The sequence below is a fragment of the Cervus canadensis genome, chromosome 8, assembly GCF_019320065.1.
Source record: "Cervus canadensis isolate Bull #8, Minnesota chromosome 8, ASM1932006v1, whole genome shotgun sequence".
Taxonomy (NCBI): Eukaryota; Metazoa; Chordata; class Mammalia; order Artiodactyla; family Cervidae; genus Cervus; species Cervus canadensis.
Window position 1 is genome coordinate 68,937,919 of NC_057393.1, and position 20,501 is coordinate 68,958,419.

General features: G+C 35.9%; 1 protein-coding gene across 3 annotated transcripts in view; it reads right to left on the bottom strand.

Moving 5' to 3' along the window:
- Positions 1-19,448, bottom strand: part of MYPN (myopalladin) — a 99,452-nt gene extending 80,004 nt beyond the window's left edge. Inside the window, exon 1 of one of the 3 annotated variants that reach the window (XM_043476799.1) lies at positions 19,339-19,448. The gene's annotated coding sequence lies outside the window, so the exon portion shown is untranslated. Of the gene's footprint in view, positions 1-3,009; positions 3,296-6,214; positions 6,340-19,338 lie in introns of those variants that run through there. The other 2 variants (XM_043476798.1, XM_043476797.1) reach the window with 2 other exon arrangements.
- Positions 19,449-20,501: the final 1,053 nt, after the last annotated feature.

The window sequence follows — 20,501 nt, forward strand, 5'->3', positions numbered from 1 at the left end:
ACTTTGCCTAGAATAGGAAAAGATAGATGTCTTTAAGTAACTCACCTCTAAACAGAGGATGAACAGAATTACCCTGCTTACTTCATAGGGTTTTTTTTGTGAAAGAACTTTATTTTTTTTAAAGGTTATTTTTAATTTTTATTTTAAAAGTCTGTATCGACTTTGTTACAATATTGCTCCTGCTTTATGTTTTGGTTTTTTTGGCCACAAGGCATGTGGGATCTGAGCTCCCCAACCAGGGACTGAACCCACAACTTGCTGTGCTGGAAGGCGAAGTCTTAACCACTGGACTACCAGGGAATTCTCTGTGAAAGAACTTCAGACATGTAGAACACTATACAAAATTAAGGTAATCCTTTGCACTAGTATAAAGGATACTGAAACCAGAGCCCAAAGTTAGTATTTAATCTGAAATACTGAAAAAAAGTAGTGTAGAAGTAAATTCTATGACCCATGAAAAGGTTAATGGAAGCCAGGTATGAAGGCTTCAGGATTCTAGGGTGACTACCAAACCCTTCACAAAAATGAAGTTTTATTTCACTGTCAATTCACCATTCATGATGAACTTAGTTCTTATACAGGAAGTCCCAAATAAGAAAACTTTTGTCAATCCTCATTAACTCAAAGATTCATTTTAAGTAAGAAAAATAAGAAAAAAATTTAAACATTTTCAACCTTCTTCAGTCTGCTAATACTTGTGTCAATTTCCCTTAGGCAGTTAAGGATTTGAAAAGCAATAACTTCCTTAATTGACATATTTGCTTGATTGGGAAAGGAACAAGTACTCCAAATAGGTTTGTGACCTCAAGATCTAGTTGGAATTCAAGCCCTTGGTGGGAAGGCTCTGCTGGGCCCATCCCAGACCATGGGGTGCCCTGTGACTCCAAGTGGAGGTCTATGTAACACACAAAGTCTGTACAGAGCTTGTCAAGGTGACTCTAATTATACATGAGCTCTAAGAGCTCTTTAATAATTGCAGGTAAATAGTCACACCAACTTTTGTGCTGACCAAAAATGAAGCTACTAAACATATGTTCCTAAATTAACAGACCATTTTGTCGGTATCTGGGTTGTTCGCTTTAAGCAAAAGCACAGTGCTATAGCAGTTCTAAAGTTCTTTGTCAGCTGTAAAGCACCATAGAAATTTAAGAAAATATCTCTGATAAAGCCTTCTGTATTTCTTAAGAGAGGGAAAAAGTTAAAAAAATCTTTTCATTTTTTTGTCTTGTTATAGGCAATAACACCATGCAATAAGCAATGCCTTTGTCAAATCTCAATGTCGATGAAGGAAACTAATTATTCTGGGGTTGGCAGTCTCATTCATCTTATATTTTCAGGTTAATGAGCTGGGTTCATTACTCCTATTGTGTATATGAGTTAACTGTTAAAAAAATCTAGCTGTCACCTTTTCATATATTAACTTTAGTCCATTAAAGATCTTTCACAGTGAAACCCAATTTACCTGCAGTCTCATTTCTTCAAAAGTAAATTTGAAAATTCATCTCTATAAATTCCAAAACCTAGTCAGGATACAAACTCATTCAATTTCTTGTGTCCATAAATTGTGGTTCTGAGTCTGTTCCACTGAATATGTGCCTTTGTAAGCACCTTGAGCTGAAAAGTGTATTCTGTTATACAATAGATGTATTAGAGTCTGGAATAGAGTCTTATTCAAAATTATAGACATATAGAACACTAGGGCTTTGATACATTGTCTCAAGTTCCAATAGCATTAGCCATATTCTATAAGTGGGAATAGAGACAAACCTCCAGAATTTGGATAATGTCCAACTGTTTGTTTCATAGTCCATTATTATAAGATTCTGTAATGTTTATAATTTTGTCTCCTGACAAAGTTAGTGTGCATATATTTTAGATTTCATGAGATGGTCTTGATTTGAAATCATTTGCATATTGTCAAATTGTGTATCAGATAGCTTATATAAATTTTTGTTTAAAAACATGTTTATTGTAGCTATAAGTTTAGATATTCTAGCTTTGTAGAAAAGGATTATATGTATTTTATGTGAAGTTAAGAGTTATTATTAAGGAGAAGCTAAAAAGTTATAACAAATTTTTAGTTTGAACCTTGTAGAGTTCATTTTATCATTACCAGCATGAAAATAGTTGAATAATAATTTTTTGAGAAAGGAAACTGGTTATCTGTTTTATTTCTATCAAACTGATTGATGCTAGTATCTTTAACAAGTATGAGGAAAAAGAAAAAAAATCTGTTGATAAGATAGGAAAATTTCTTAGCACTCTTACTGTCATGTTCACTTTTGGGAAATGGAAATACGGATTTACTCATGTTCTCTTTTTCTTTGCTTAAATGATTATTAAAAAATAATTCAAGTTGTGCATCTAATTACTGCTAATAGTGCAATGTACCAGGCCAAACACTTGCGACTGACTGTCAAGTCAGTCTTTCTGCTGCAGCTGAAAAGGGAGGGAGGGAGAGAGAGAGAGAGAGAGAAAGGAGAGAAAGAAAGAGCAATGTCCTTTGAGCAAGACTTTCTGCAGCTGTTGTGTACATTAATCCAGGGAGCAGATCTCCCAGCGCTAAATATAGCAAGCATATCCTTTTACATGATAAAAAAATGTTAAATGAAAGTCTTTAACCATGGAGTCATATTATTTTAGGTTTGATTTCCTTTAAAAAGGAAATAGGCATTGCACACATATTCTCCACACAAACACCATTATTTTAATAAAAGAATGTATGGAAAATGCCAATGATACACACAACATGTCACGACTTCCTCTGTTGAGATATTTTCCTTTAGGACCCGAAGGCTGTGATCTCTGAGGGTCTCATCAATCCCCTGTAAAATCTGACCATGTAGAAAACTTTATTTTTCATGTAATTTTGTGTCCCGTCATACATAATTAGGAAGTCAGCCTCGGTTTCGTTCGGCACAACAGAAATTAGGTCTCTGAAATACCCCCTTTCCCATTGTCAGTTTCTTGTTATCAAAACACACTCGAGAACTTAAATCTGGATATTACCTTTCTTTTTTTAGTTGACCCAGATGAGGATGTCCAACCCAGGCACTCCACTGTGATGATAATTATCCAAGGAGAACGTATAGATGAAAGCCCAGGAGAACAAGAAAATTCTTCACGCCCTTGGAAATAGAGAGTAGCCGTCCATAGAGAGTGAGGAGTTAACCTTAGTTTCAGTGAAGATGGCTGTTAGAAGCTGGACAACCTGTCACCACCGGAGCCAGAGCATTTGTCAGCTCACAGGTCCCAAGTTATTTTGAGCTGTATGAACCATGTGCCTGTGAAACATTCCACCTGATTGGATGGGAGAACACTGAGCAAAGGCATTCCACAGCAGGACAGCACCTATGGGCAGCGGGGGTCAATCGGTTTTCCCACCTTAGAGTTTCACTTACAGCTAGAGGCCCAAGTTGTTTATTGATTTGTGTTTAGAATTAATACTGGATTCAGGATAGCACATTCAAAGAAAATGGCATTATTTTTGAAATATTTCAAAATTCTTAATTTTTAAGAGAATTAATCTTAACTCATGGGGAATTTACTCTCATTTAATCACTGATCCATTTCAGGAAATTTGGCTGTGAAAAGCCAGCATGAAGGGGAGGTCTAACATTTTAAAGCTGAGAGGGTTTTTTTTGGTTTGTCCAAAAGCTTAGCAAAAGCAGAGACTATAACGAACATTAAAAGTTGGTAACTAAAGATCACAGAAAAAATGGAGAGGAAAAAGCCATCAGTCTGAGAATAAACCTGGTAACAAATTAGTTTGAACAAAGTTTTTCAGAAAAAAAATAATCAGGTACTGTTTAAAAGTCTAAATTACTGTATAATGTAATATATTGCAACTTCTGTTCATTTATTACTATCCTGGAATAATTTTTTTGTATATTATTTTGAAAAGGTCTATGCCAGATTTCTTCTTTCACAAGCATTACTGAACAAGAAAAAGAATCCTTAACCAAACCAACATCTGCTGAAAAACCCACTTTGTCAAGCATAGGCTCTTTGATATGATTTCATACTTGTTCAGAATATGAATTTGGAAAAAAAATTTAGCCCCATTATTTCAATCTCAGTGGAAGCCTGGGTCTTGAAAATTCAGATAAATGCGATTAGCTGTTTCTTAAAAGGGTCATTCTTAGATTTGGGTAGCATAAAATACATTGGTTTAAACCAGCTTTCTTAAATCACCAACTACTTGCATAATTTCTTTTTCTTCATTCATTCAGCAAATATTTATCTAATTAATGCCCACTATGTACCAGGTACTGGGTATGAAGCAGTGCTCAGTTGTGTCCGACTCTTTGCGACCCCATGGACTGTAGCCCCCCAGGCTCCTCTGTCCATGGAAAATATACTGATTCTTGACCTTATGGTATTTACTAAGAGATTTGGGGGTTTTTTTTAAACCTTTTTCAGTCACCTTGAGACTCTATAATGCATTGAATAGATTTAAAATTTGTTTACTATGATCAAATCAGAAGCTTCACTACACCTTTTGTTAAAGAACTTTGAAATTACATGGGCGGAATGAAAAAGAGTATTGAAGAAAACTTTAAAATAATCCAGGTCAAAAGAACAGTTACTGAGGAGGGAAGAAGGCACAAGAAGAGCTGAGTTATGTGGATAGATTATTTTCATTACTGCATTAATCTAAATCATCAATACACAGGGTTGTTTGCTTTCTTACCTAGTCCTGTTCTGAAATTAACCTACTTAATTGTGTTTCTGCATTTTCTATTTATGTAGATGCCCCAAAGATTTCTTTTTATTTAAAGAGGATTTTCTCCCCATTTATCCCATTCAGATCTTGAGGCATAATCAGTATAAGGACTACTAAATCTTGAGTAGGAACAGGGAAAAATAGAACCTCTGTTTCATTTAGCACATAGATGTGCTACAGTTTGATCTTCCAAACGGAAATGTTCACACACACTGTAAGTGAATACATTTTTACTTCCTTGAAAACTCTTCCATTATAAACCTGATATCCTACCTTTTACCCAGGTATATGGAACACTGAGGTGGGAGGAGACCCATACTGAAAGATAAAATAGAGTTGGTTGGGCAGTAGAATTAGGAATCAATAGGAAGAATTAAAATCCATTTTTAAAAAAAGTTACAAAAGAAAGACAAAAAATTTCTGAATAGCAGTAATATTTCTCTTCTCATTTTCACTGTAACATTTTCAAATATAGATAGTGTAAAATTGTTTTGAGCTCTTTGGGGGGAAAAGATGCATATAAATACTTTATATTACACCTTGCATACAATACATGAACCTTGTATTCTAGTTTTTAAAAATTGGTTTCTGCTCCCAAGTAATATAACTTGCATATCATCTTACATTACACCACAAACCTAGTAGTTGAGATTTTAACAGAGTTTATTGGTACAAAGAATAATTCTTAAAGCTTAAAAAAAATCTAAATCCAACATAGTTAAAAACGAAATTCATAAGCATCAGGTAAACACAAGGTTACATGTCTTAACCCTTCCCCACAAAGTTGAGTGGCCCATCTAACACATGTGTTTATTGTGGTTTGAACATGATCTTGTGCTTGCCTTCAGCTGTTTTCTGAATTCAGTCACTCAGTTATAGAAACAATTTACTCACACTGGGGTGATCCACAGGAATATCAAAGAATTTGGAAGATTTATGATAGAGGAAGTCTTCACTTGGAGAATAAGTGTGTAAGAATCTGTGCTAGCAGATTCATATAAAATTTTTGTGTTTGCTATTTTTCCAAATTGCTATAGATTTTTATCCTTTAAAAGAAATTTCTCACATACTTCAAATTTTCAATGAGTTTTGCTTAAAGTTCATAGATTTATATTGAAGTATGTATCAGATGAAAAGACAACAATCCTCTATATCTAATTTTTAAAGAACAGAGACATATATTATTTTCTAATCTTTGCTAATGAGAAAAACACAATAGAGACAAGTTCTTGACCATCCAAAACAATGTATGTATGGTAGATTATAGAGGGCCTTATACAAACATGATACAATGTAATTGAGAACTACAGTTAAATCCTAAGAAATGTCTTTTTCGTCTCAACGGTACTGAAAACATTTGCTTAAAACTAAAACTAAAAAAATAAATTAAAAAGCTATAAGTTCAAAACCTTTTTAGTTTTACAAACTAAAGCATTTTTAAAAACTATAAACAGAATACTTATTATCCTGAAAAGTAAATTTGATTACCTGTCCCAGGAGAAGGACCATTCCTATATCAATCAACCAGGATCAGCCAAAGCCCAAATCTCACTGCCTAACTTGAGTCAGCCACAAAAGTAGCATGAAGGAAATGTGATATTGCCCTGCCAGAGTAATGAAGAGTATTTACAGGGTTCCGTGGCAGATCCAGGGACAGTCATTTAGAACAGATTGCTCTTTCAGATCGACTTTAATAACTCAGTCTGCATGGTGTTCTTAGCCTGGATTGAGGGTGGGGGTGGATAATGACTAAGATGACTAAGGAAATAAGACTTTCTTGATTTCTTCTTAGATGAATAGGATAATAATGATAACACTTTAAAGAATAAAATGTAAGGAATGCACAAAATAGCCATGCGCAGGATGCATGTGACATGTGTAAACACCTTTACTTGATAGAAAACTGAAAGTATAGTTGATAGTTTAATTAAAGTAAATATGGGAAAATAATCAATTATTGTAATACTTAAATGTGTGCCCAATTTGGGGGTAGGTTAAAGCCTTACTGTATGGTTTCCATGAAAGCACAGTAAGTCTTCCTTTACTTGTGGTTTTGATATGGAGAACATATCAACATTTACACTTTTAAGGAAGTATTTCCATGAAGAAAATCTGTTCCTAGAGTTTTTTAATTTTAAAAAGAGCATCTATGATTCACAGTAAGTTATTGAAGAAATCCAAGACAATTAGTATCAGGCATGTAATCCTGAGGTCTACAATAGATTCCTACTGCTCCCCACATTGATGTAATGCTTGTATCAATGCACACAGAAGCTTATCATTTCAGTAGAAATAAGTTGACATTCCTTAGCTGCTTGCTAGGCACTATGCTAGGCTCTTTATGGACATTGTGCTTTTTAAATATTATTTTTTACTGGAGTATAGTTGCTTTTGGATATTGTGCTTTATTTTACATATTCCTTCAACAATCTATGAAGTAGGTACTGTTAGAATTCTCATTTTATATTTAAGAACCTGGGGCTTAGAAAGAAGTTAAAACTTGCTTAGGGTCACACAATGGGTGAGTGACTGAGCCAGGATTAAACCTAAGACTAACTGTCTCTGTTCTTTAACTCCTGCACATATTAAAAGTTCACATTTCTGTGGTACTTGCAAAAAAAATTTTAAAGGGTAAAAATAAGCATAAAACCTACTCTTCCTTTAAGTAAGTATTTTAAGGAAACACGTAGAATTTTGTTTATAATTTTTCTGACAGACGCCAATGCTGAGATTCTTTTGTATGACTAAACAAACAAGTAAAAAGAGAAAAAACAGAAAGAAAAAAAGCAAATGCTTTCAAAAACATTCTATCTGCAATATTTTAGCTGAGAACATGAATTGATATATAGACCAAAACATGAGGCATTAATGCTGAAAGATAGGACATTGGAAGTCAGTCTCAATGCTTTGAAAGACCTATTTTTTTTTTCTATTTATGAAAATCATTTTGCTCAGACAATTTAAAAGCTTTGTTCTTTTGAAAGTAAGTTTAAATGCTTTGTGTTATTTCTTAGCACATCAACATGGGTCAGTAATTTTTTTGCAAATTAAGGGTAGAAAAATAACAGTTGAAATATTTTCTCTTCATAACAGTATCACAGAATATCTTAAATGCCAGTGTGCTAGGCTCTGGGGGGTTCCACTCAGATTCTATTTTTGGGCAGTTTGGACATCTCAGAAAGCTGAAACTAGAGTTCACTGTTCTTATTCATGACCCGAATAATTGCACTAACACTAGTTACCTGAAGGAAAGGAAATGGGAATGAACTTTTCATCCTAGTGTACTCTGACAGGAGCAGCCTTTATCTCTTATTCAACATTCACAGCAACCCTGAAAAGGTATTGTCATTTGCATGTTATAAGAAGGAAGTGTGTTGTTAGTCAAGCTCAGCCGTGTCGGACTCTTTGTGACCCCATGGACTATAGTCCGCCAGGCTCCTCTGTCCATGGAGTTCTCCAGGCAGGAGTACCGGAATGTGTAGCCGTTCCCTTCTCCAGGGGACCTTCCCCATCCAGGGATCTAATCCTCCCACACTGCAGGCAGATTCTTTACTGTCTGAGCCAGCAGGGAAGCCCACAAGGAGGAAGCTAATATTTAAAGAAGTTTAGCTTTCCCAAAGTTACCCAACCGCTGAGCTGCAATGGCTGGTGAACTCAGACGTAGGCCTCTTAGCTTTAAACGTATTCTTTTTTCATTGGCCTCCACTGCCTTCTCATGAAGAGTGATTATACAGGCTAGTTAAAAAATCAGAAATCATCCGAAGAAGGAAACTCACTATTATTTTCATATGTATTGATGGACAAAGGATTATTGAAGTTATCACTTTAATTTTAGGGACTTGGTGTTTATTTAACAGAATCTAGAAGAGAACAGAAAAATAGCATATGACTAAGACTTGGACTGTTTTCACAAAGACGACTCAATAAAATTGGTTGACTAAAATAGCAAGGACTAATATACATTTCTGAGAAGTTATCTTATTACATGAAGTCTATCAAAATGAATTTGTATTTTATACCGCTAATCAAGTTCACATTTTTATTTGCATAAATGGACCTACCCATTTGGTGTGTCTTGCGTTAACAAACTTCCTATCAAATAAAGGCAGTGTACTTTAACAGAGGAAAACCTGGAAAACCTTTTTTATTTTGCCTCTTCACCCAATTGTTTTTCATTCCAAACTGAGAATGGATTAGTTAAAACCTAGTCTAATCAAAGGTCTCCAATTAATATCCTTGAGATCCTCTTCTTTCATCTTCTAACCTAGACAATAAACTTTAATTAAAAATATGGGTGAGGCAATTCCCTGGTGATCCAGTGGTTTGGACTTGGCACTTTCGTTGCTATGGGCCTGGATTTGATCCCTGGTCAAGTAACTAAGATCCTGCAAGCCACATGGTGCAGTAAAAAAAAAAAAAAATGTGGGTGATAATGTCAATAAAAGGAATAAGCAAATAGGTAATGTCAAAGGGGAATTAAACACAAAAATTTACCACAGAGTAAACTGAGCTGGGGATAAATCTTTTTGTAGTCAGCCCACTGGCCAGACAGTATTCTGCAAATTTCAACTAGGAATAAGAAAATATTAGTATAATCAGAAATGTGATCATCTTGATCCTGTAAAATATTAGTCTTTCTGGTCTGGTCTGCTACTCTTCTACACAAATCCTTGTCTCCAAAAATTTCAGCAATATTTCCTTGCTTTATCTTTCCTTCTTTCTTATCTTTCCTTCCAAATATTAGGTAATTAAACAACTAGTGATTGTAACATTTCTTATATTGCTGAATTAAACTGAGTTTTCATTTATGCATTTATGCTTTATCTATTTAACTAGACCAGCTCCTTGAGAATTGAAGCCATAAAAATTTTTATGTAGGCCACACAGTTTCAATCTCAAGGCATGGCACAAAATAGTGACTTAAAAAATATTTGTCTATAGCATGCTATAAAAATAATGTATTAATTGTTGAAATTATTCACACAATTCAATAAATATTTAATGAATGCTTATTGTGTGCCAGGAAAGATTGAATAACCAAACTGTCAGCAACATCAGCTGATTTGGTTGTCATTAACAATTATAATGTTAGTTTAACACAGAAATATTATTAAGCATCGATTCAAATGAGAAAAGGAGCTAAAACTGTTTGGATGCTCTTTGTGTACCAGTCATTGAGTAAGGAAGTATATGTGATTTGGCTTAGTGGATGCTCACAATTCCTGAGCTAACTGACATGGGGGACTTTTGCTTTTGGAAAAGGATTGGGGCTGTTGACAGCACCCACCTTGTCCTAGAGTTCTTCTATAGGTGCACCTTAAGAGGCACTGTCATACTTTTGCATCCTCCTAAGTTGGCTTGGGCTTCCCTGGTGGCTCAGAGGGTAAAGCGTCTGCCTACAATGCGGGAGACCCAGGTTCGATCCCTGGGTCAGGAAGATCCCCTGGAGAAGGAAATGGCAACCCACTCCAGTACTCTTTCCTGGAAAATCCCATGGACTGAGAAGCCTGGTAGGCAGAACAGGCTTACCACTATTTTTCCTGTCCACCTTGGAACAACCTTTGTTTTACATCAGGTCTTTTCTGTCCAATCCTTTAGAATCAAACTCTTTTCTGCTTCTATAGACTTCTTTTTGTTTTGAACTTTAAAACCCTACTACTCATAGCTAAGAGGCAATTTTGTCTGTTCTTATGCCCTGGTTTTTGAGATTCCAGCTCAAGTCACAGACTGAGTTGCCTGTGAAATAAAGAGTACAGTACATTTAAAACACACATTTATTCTCTAACATAGATCAAGATTCAACTATTTGTGACTGACTGCAAAATTAGACTTATTAAAATGCAGATAAACCAGAATGAATTACTCAGCTCTCTGAGTAATCCTAGCTGACCCAGCCCAGTGACCACACCAACCAAGCTTTATCATTCATATTTAACACATAATTTAATGCAAGAACCCAGGAAGTATGAATCATTATCTCCATTTTATGGAGAATGAAACTGAAAAAATTGCTACTGTGGGTTTTGCAAATTCAAGGATCTGAAAAAGTCTCAGGAGGTATACTTTGAGATTGTCCAAGGTGTTCTATATCATCATCTTTTTATAGAGGAGGAAACCGAAGATCAGAGTAAAAATTTGCTCAGGGCCACTCAGAGCTGTGATTCACACCCAAGTCTGTGTGTGCTAAGTCACTTCAGTCACGTCTAACTCTTTGTGACCCTATGGACTGCAGCCTGCCAGGCTCCTCTGTCCATGGGATTCTCCAGGCAAGGATACTGGAGTGGGTTGCCATTTCCTTCTCCAGGGTATCTTCCCCAACTAGGGATCGAACTGGTGTCTCTTAAGTCTCCTGCATTGGCAGGCAGGTTCTTTACCACTAGTGCCACCCTGGTAGGAGAAATGAATTGAGCACTTCCCTGATGGTACAGTGGATAAGAATCCACCTGCCAATGCAGACAACTTGGTTTTGATCCCCGGTCTGGGAAGATCCCACATGCCCGTGAGCCACAACTACTGAGCCTGAGTGCCTAGAGCCTGTGCCCTGCAGCAAGATGAGCCCCCACAATGAGAAACCCCTACTCTCCACGTCTAGAGAAAGCCCACACGTAGCAGCAAAGACCCAGTCCAACCAAAACTTTTACAGAAAGAAAAGAAATCAAAGCAACCACAAATAAACGATTCTCATGGTGCATCTCTATCTGCAAATTACTACACATAGTGAAATAAGGCACAAGAGACTGCATCTTAAGGAGACGTTTACTTACCATTTTATCTTTTTGAAGCTATTTACAATCATGCTTTGGTTATTATGGTCTAATAACTACATAAAACAACACCACTTTTCTTGAATTTCGTCTTTATTATGATTATTTTGTTTATTGGAAAATGAAACACTAGAATCTGGAAAATGAAACACTAGAATGGGCATGTAAATGTAAATCTGCAGTAAAACCCAGATCACTAAGTTTACATTATTAATTCAGTCTAACAAGAGCTTTTGGGGGGGGAAATACCCCAAAGTTTATCTTTTAGCAAAACTGGGAGCAATAAATATGTGTTAAATGAGCCTTTGAACATGCTTTTAATGACTGAGTACGGATGGTGACTGAACAAAACATAAAAAGTGATTCTTTTCTATTTTTCTATTTCTAGCTGGTGATTATGACAAACAATATTTTATTATCTTAAAACTTTCTGTGAGAACCAGATTAATTTCTTTTATTCATTAAAATAATCAAATTGCTCATGAACTTTATTTTAAAGTTCATTTATCTCAGTATACTAAAATGTTCCTTCCTAGCTACTATGCAAAGTCTCATAAAATGGAGACTCAGATTTTCAAAAAAATTCTTATCTGCATTTTAATTTTGCATGAAGAGTAGGTAGAAGAAACTCAATTACTATGTTAACAAAAAAAGGCAGCTGGATTGCCTATTTGGTGATCATTCACTATGTTTATATTGGAATGGAATAGTAGATAAGCTTTTATTTGACTTAGTTCTCTCTTCTCTATTAATTTAGAAATGTTAAGGTCAGAGGATGTTTCCAAATTCAGGTAATGTTTCGCTCAAATGACAACAACAGAAAATAGGTGAATATTTGTCCATTGTAAAATCAAGGTCCTTTTTATTTTTTTCTTGGCTATACCTCACCACATGTGGGATATATTAATTCCCCAACCAGGGATCCAGGCCGTGCCCCCTGCATTGGAAGTGAGGAATCTTAACCACTGGACCACCAGGGAAATCCAAATCAAGGTCTTCAGGTATCTTAACAAGGTCTTCAAGTATCTTAAAATCAGAATAAGGATGCATGTGAATCAAATTTAAGAGCAATCCATTGCCTCTTTTCAGAAACAAAGAATAAAAATAACTAGTACAGAAAAGTGAGCAGTTTTTAAATTGAGACATTGATACGTGCCCTGTTTGATTTGAACATAGAATGTTTAAACTTTGTATCAGTGGTATTGTAAGATGTTAAAAGATGTCAAATAAATGCTATAATTAGGCAGAGAGATTATATTTAGAGCTAGATTCTGCCTCCACTTATTATCTGAGAAGACTTAGGCAAGTTATTCAAGTTCTTGTGCCTCAGTTTCCTTATCTCTAAAAATGAGGGAAATAACAGTACCGATCTCATGGGATTACTGTGAGAGTTAAGTAAATACTCTTGGAAGAATACCTGGCTCCTAGCAAGTGGTCAATAAATGTCAGCTATCGTTATTACCATTCTTATCATAAAAAGATGTATTTTAAGTAAACACCTTTTAATCTGGCTTGTGAAGTCACAGGGAGTGAAGTATACACAATTGCGCTGAGCTGTAAACTCTAAGGAAAGGCCAAAGGCTGAATGGGCCACCTAGACTGATGACTCAGACACAGCCGCAGTTCAGGTTTCCAGACTGATTCAGTCCTTGGCTTCTGTCCTGACGCTGACAACAAGAATGCCAATTAGTGCCAAGAGTGATGAGTGTTTTTTAACATGGGTGTTATTCATTAGAGATTCAAATCAGATCACTTACATCTTGTATAGGACACCAATAGTGATCAACCAAGTTCGGGTTTAAACCAATGACATGGAGGTAAATGCTTCATATGTATTCACTGTGCTCCTGAGCCATCTGCTTCTGAATTCTAAATTCTCAACTCAGCTACTGCCAAGGGGCTAAACATAGCTAAAGGGTTTAAATTATAATTTGATCTGACAACCCAGGTATCAAACAAGCCTTCTTTAGCCAAATAAGTAGAGTGGTGACAAATATCAGATGGGTATATCCACTCTGCGGTATGTGTTTTATGACAGGAAATAATTGAGTTTATTTGTAAATATTTTCTTTTTCATCTGCTCTAGGAAAGGATATTAGCATAAGATTAGTATAAAACTTTAAGTTGACAAAACTATTGTTAAGGTCAAGTGATTTAGAGAGGAGAAATCTAGGGAAGTGAGGGACATTTTAGTATTCCCATGATCCTGAATTGTCTAATAGACTAATGTTGAATGTGTATAAACACCACATGGAATAAAATAAAGAAGATTTAGATCTACTAAGTAAATGCTGCTAATGATAATGATGATGAACTGGGGTATATGTCAAATACAAAGAGCAATGATGTTTTTAATACTTTTATTTAAATGATCTTTTGTACTAACACTACATTTGAAAAGTGTTTTATTATTTTTTATTAGCTATTTCTCATCAGAGTCCTGTCAGTAGATCTGCTTTAATACTCACATTTTATATGTGAGGAAGCTGACATAAAGAATAATTAACTAGCTAGAGTTACATAGCATCTCAATACTAAAAATAGAACCAAAGAACAACCTGAGTATTAAGAGTTTTTATTTGCAAAGATCACTATTTATTGTATTTAAGTTTTAGTGAATTGTGTCCACATACATAGGATAATATGATTTAAGAATTATTAGAAATATTAGTTGATTTGTATATATCATCTTTTATCCATCTGTGGATCAACTTCATACCAATAAATGACATGTCTTAGCATAATTCTATTCTATGTTGACACTGTGAGAAAAGGTCTTAATCAAAAATTTATTTTGAACTTTGATCTCCAGGTACCTATTCTTTTTAAAAAAAAATTGTTTATTTTTAATTGTAATGACCATACAGTTCTGTAGTATTAAGTTCATTCATGTTGTGCAACCATCACCACCTTCCATCTCCAGAACTTTTTTTCATTTTGCAAAACTGAAACTTTGCACTAATTAAATAATAACTCCCCATCCCGCTTTACCTCCAGACCCTGGCAACCACCATTCTACTTCCTGTCCCTATGAGGTTGACTATTTGACAGTTCAGTAGGGCAACTATTTAATAGGGACACCTATTATGAACATTCAAACTTGTTTTTTGTTCTTAAAGGAAGCTTGGGGGGAAATTCCTTAAGTTGTTCATTTCTGATTAGTCTTGGAAGTAAGATTTGAGAAGGTTTCTGCCTTGAGGGTCTATGTTAAGCTTGTTCTAGGTACTCTGAGTTTGTAGAGTTGTGAAATGGCTGGTGTGTCTGAAGCGAGGCGGGGGCCTCCATTCTGCAATCTGACTTATGGTTGGTTCTCCAACCATGACAGTGCCCAAGATACTTCTGCACACTATGGCAAGAAAGAGTTGTTCGCATATACTGTGTTTCATGTCTCATGTCTTACATCTTTACACAGTTACAACCACCTATTTTTTTTTTTTTTCATTTGTTTTCTTTGTAAATTCTAATGAACAGGACTTGGTAAGATTATTTTAGGGCAGCATAATTTACATATCACAAGGGAAATTTTATTTGTGATAAAATACTGCTGGCTATATATCTATAGCATAGTTTTGTAAAGAGGTTTAAGCCATTTTATAATACTGAACATTCACTGGAAGGACTGATGCTGAAGCTGAAACTCCAATACTTTGGCCACCTGATGCGAAGAGCCGACTTACTGAAAAAGACCCAGATGCTGGGAAAGATTGAGGGCAGGAGGAGAAGGGGGCAACAGAGGATGAGATGATTGGGTGGCATCACCGACTTAATGGTCATGAGTTTGAGCCAACTGTGGAAGATAGTGAAGGACAGGAAGCCTGGCGTGCTGTAGTCCATGGGGTTGCAAAGAGTTATATGCGCCTTAGTGACTAAACAACAAAAGTAATACTTAAAAGCAAATACAAAAAAATAAATAAATAAATAAAAGCAAATACAGTGAACCCTAGCAAAGATGAAAGCACTGGTTTCTAAGTGCTACTGTGACTTTTTTTCCTCTGAAGTTTTTAATTAAAGAATAAAATTTTAACTAGTTTTAAGAAAAATTAGTTCAATGAGAGAGAATTGGTTCAGTTCTGAGACTTTGAAGCCCGTACTTGTATATACCTCTTTAAACTTTGAAGTTACTCATTTTTAAAGAGCAATAAAGTTTGTACAAGATTTAAAAAAACCCAAAATAGTCTTCAAAATAACATTTGTAATATGACCCTGTTTTATTTTTTTTTATTCTGGAGTACAGTATTCCAAAATGTCAATTGGTTATAACTAGGTGATGGAACTGTGGAAGATTTTTTCTCATATTTTTCTTAGCTGTACTTTAAAAAAAACAACAAAACTTCTAATAAGGGTATACGATATTTATAAAAGGAAAAAAAACAGTTGTAAAAATTGCCCCCAAGGCAAAAAAAAAAAAAGCTTCAAGGCCATCAGTAGAAGAAAGAAGTGTAATTTGACTATAACCTAACTGATAGTATCTACCTACCTACCTATCTATCAAATATATGTGTGTATATAAATATTTATATGCATATCTCGGAAGATACCCTGGAGGAGGGTATGGCAACCTACTCCAGTATTCTTGCCTGGAGAACCCCATGGACAGAGGAGCCTGGTGGGCTACAGTCCATAGGATCCCAGAGAGTTGGACACAGCTGAAAGGACTAGCACATATCTATATCTGAAGAGATAATTGGAATGACAAGTAGGAAAGGGAAGTCAAAGAGGAAAGAATCAGCAATATTCATCCAAGAGAGTCTTCTCTGCTCCTGATGGTGGTGTTGGCAACTCAGAACAATACTGCCAGGAGCCATGACCAATTGCTTATCTTGGTGCAACAGCATTCTCATGCAACAGCATTCTAATTTCAATTGAGTTTTTAAAATAGACTTCTTTAAAATAATAAGTTGATAGGAGAATGTGACATTTAGTTTGCTCTGAAGTCATCTTTCTCATTATAAATTAACAAATTGGAATTCTGGATGCCACAGCATTCTAATTTCAATTGAGTTTTTTTTTTTTTTTAACAGACTTCTTTTAAATAATAAGTTGATAGGGAAATATGACATTTAATTTGCTCTCAAGCCATCTTTCTCACTGTAAATTAACAAATTGGAATTTTGGATGCTGCATTACTTGGGAGTTTGTTTAATGTAGATAACCTTGCAAAAGGACTGGATCACTATAAGAATTTCTGAAAAACAAATTAAGTTTCTGACCTGGGATACCTGAGGACCAGACAATGGAACCTGGTGATTTCATCAAGGTAATTACAAGCAGCAAGATCTAATGACAGTCAACCAACTGAACCTCCCTAAGAAGGAGTCCTATAATCCAATGTGTGACCTTTAGTTTGAAATATACAAAAGGTAGGTGTGTCTTGGAGACCCTGCCATAAGATATTTCCACAATATGAATGATGGGGACGGCATTTTAGCTATGATCCAGCCTATCTTTCTTGGGCTGGAGTTGTAGATAAATTGAGGACCAGAGAAAGTAAGTCAGTTATTTAAGATTGCAGTTAATATCAGCTCAGACTTGAAATTATAATTGGTCCAGCAATTATAATTGGTGCCTCCTAGTCCAGCAAATAAAGCTATTTTCCATAGCCTTTATGAAATAATATCACAACTGTAAAATGCACACATCCTTGACTATACCTGCCTTTCCTATTTTAAAAGGTATTTATTGAGTAACTAGTGTGTTCAAAGCAGCCTGCTAAGTTAAGATTTTCTTCAAATCTGCTCTTTGTGTTTTATAATATGAGTAAATGTTTAACACTGGGAGTAGGATAGAGGAAAAAATATGATTGTTTACCAAGAATCTAATATCTGTCAGTCACTGTTCTAGATACCTAGCATCTTATTTTCATTTATTATATGATTAAATTCTTTTCAATAATGACAATATTTATTTAATAATAATCTTGGATATGGCCTGATGCAGTGAAGTACATTCGTTTAGGGTATCATTACAGAACTAAAACAGAAGAGGTTCTTTTCTCTCTTGCTACACACTGAGCTCCCCAGCTGCCCCCAAAAATAGCTCACAAAAGACCACTATGCCTGATCCTATTTATATGAAATATCCAGAATAGGCAAATCTGCAGAAACAGTACAGATAGGGTTCTCCAGGCAAGAATACTGGAGTAGGTTGCCATACCCTCCTCCAGGGTATCTTCCGAGATATGCATATAAATATTTATATACACACATATATTTGATAGATAGGTAGGTAGGTAGATACTATCAGTTAGGTTATAGTCAAATTACACTTCTTTCTTCTACTGATGGCCTTGAAGCTTTTTTTTTTTTTTGCCTTGGGGGCAATTTTTACAACTGTTTTTTTTCCTTTTATAAATATCGTATACCCTTATTAGAAGTTTTGTTGTTTTTTTTAAAGTACAGCTAAGAAAAATATGAGAAAAAATCTTCCACAGTTCCACCACCTAGTTATAACCAATTGACATTTTGGAATACTGTACTCCAGAATAAAAAAAAATAAAACAGGGTCATATTACAAATGTTATTTTGAAGACTATACTGTTGCCTAGGGTTGTGGGTAAGGGGAGTGTTGGAAGAAAAGAGGAGGTGACAGTTGTTGAGTATGGGTTTTGTTGGGGAAGAAATAAAGTATCCTACAATTGATTGTGGCAGTGGTTGTAGAAGTCTGTAGATATGACAAAAACCACTGAATTGTATACTTTAAATAGATGAATTGTATGGTATGTGAATTCTATCTCAATATAGCTGTAATTATTTTTGAAGTTCTGCATTTCTGCTGTCCCTTCAGATCAATCCTGAGATACCCTCTTAAGAGAATGGAGGGTTTTACAATTAGCAAGAGTCCCTTGGACTGCAGGAGATCCAACCAGTCCATCCCAAAGCAAATCAGTCCTGGTTGTTCATTGGAAGGACTGATGTTGAAGCTGAAACTCCAATACTTTGGCCACCTCATGCAAAGAGCTGACTCACTGGAAAAGACCCTGATGGTGGGAAAGATAGAGGGCAGGAGAAGGGGACGACAGAGGATGAGATGGTTGGGTGGCATCACTGACTCCGTGGACATGGGTTTGGGTGGCCTCCGGCAGCTGGCGATGCACAGGTAGTCCTGGAGTGCTGTGGTTCACAGGGTCGCAAAGAGTTGGACACGACTGAGCGAGTGAATGAACTGACTGAACTGAACTTCAAAAATAATTGGTAATGTAAAAATGAAGTCCAGCACAGAAGATGGGAACTTACAGAAAATATGATGAGTGATAGATAAATACCATAATTGGGAATAACTCACATGTGACATAAAGTAAATCACTGATCTAGTTCTTTGTGAAACAACAACACAGAAAATCTTGGCCTGTTCCAGGATTCTGTTTTCTGTCTTTGACCAGCTCAATGACTCTGTACTTTGCCCATGATCAAAGAACACGGTTGCCCACCGAGTCCTATTTTGGTATCTCTGATCTTTCCTTTTTAGCTCTGCTCTCATCCATTCTTTAAATATCACTTGGAAGTACTCTTTCCTTATTGTTCTTCCACCTGGTTTTACAAATTTCCTAGGACAGGCTCCTCCCTTTATTCCAACAAGCAAGGAGGTAAGGGAAAAAAACAGCAACAAGGTGAGAAAAAACAGCACCTACATACCCCAGAGAGCCCCAATTCAACAAGGTAAAAAGGGGTGGTTCGGATAAATAGCTTGGAGGAGGATGGATACAAGAATAGGTTTATTGCTCTTTTTTAATCATTAGATTCCTGAAAGTTACCTCTTTACTAGGCAGTATTATATCATTCCATTTCTGCACATTCCCTTAAGAAATCACTTGCTTTACCTCCCAAGGTGAGTTCTGAAGAAGTGCCTTACCTGGCACAAACTGTAGTGGATCGCCACACGCTAAGGAGGGTTCCACCGGGGCTCCTGGTCCTTCACCTCACTTGTTGAGTGCAGGGAAATCTGCTGTGGCTTTCCCTCCGTGGGCTTGCCCATCCTGCTAATTTTAGGCTGCTTCCTCATGTGGCTGCCTTGAGTAGCAGAGCATGTGGCTCCCCTCAGAGGAGCTATTTTCTCCTCCAAGTCTCATTTGTTTGTTACAACTTCTCTCTCTTCTCCTCCCCAACCCGTCTCTGTATAACTGAGCTATTTTTTAGTAGTCAGTAAAATATCTTCCAGAATTATGCTTACTCTAATCTGGATTTACCTGAATTCAAGGGACTAAGGAAAAGTTTTTGTGTTAGATTTTAGCAGCCAGATTTCCACATCATGTTTATCTAACAAACATTCACTAAGTTTCTACTGTGAATAAGGTATTAAGTCACAGGGATACAGTGATGAGCAAAGCACGTGTGTATGTCATTTATGTAGTTTTGATAACAGATCTATCAAACTTCCACTGTGTTCCATGATCTCTGTTAAGATGCGAGAATAAAAAAGTTAATAAAGCAGAGTCCCTGTCCTCAAGAGCTAAGATATTTCAATATATAGGCAGATTCAAAGAGGAGGGCTTACAAATTCCTTAGTTTTTATATAATGAATAAAAATTATGTCTTCATATATATTATAGGTATAATCAAACAAATGGTTTATTAACTAAGAGTAAATATACAAATGCAGTGGACAAAATGGATATGCTAAATAGCATCTCAAGTTTCTCCTTTCTATATCCTGAGCATTTTCTACATCCCTCTGGGTAACTTTCCTGGTGGCTGATGGTAAAGAATCTGCCTGCAATGTGGGAGAACTCAGTTCAATCCCTGGGTTGGGAAGTTTCCCTGGAGAAGGGAATGGCAACCCACTCCAGTATTCTTGCCTGGAGAATTCCAAGAACATAGGAGCCTGGTGGACTATAGCCCATGGGATTGCAAAGAGTCGGACACTGCTGAGCGACTAACAAGTGACAAGTCAAGTCTGAGCATTTTGCTACTTCGTGGAGCCAGAGAGATTGAAGAACCTGGAGAAATCGTTTTAGACAATCAAAGCACAGATGATGCTTATCAATATAATAAGACACACGTAAATACATGCAACTT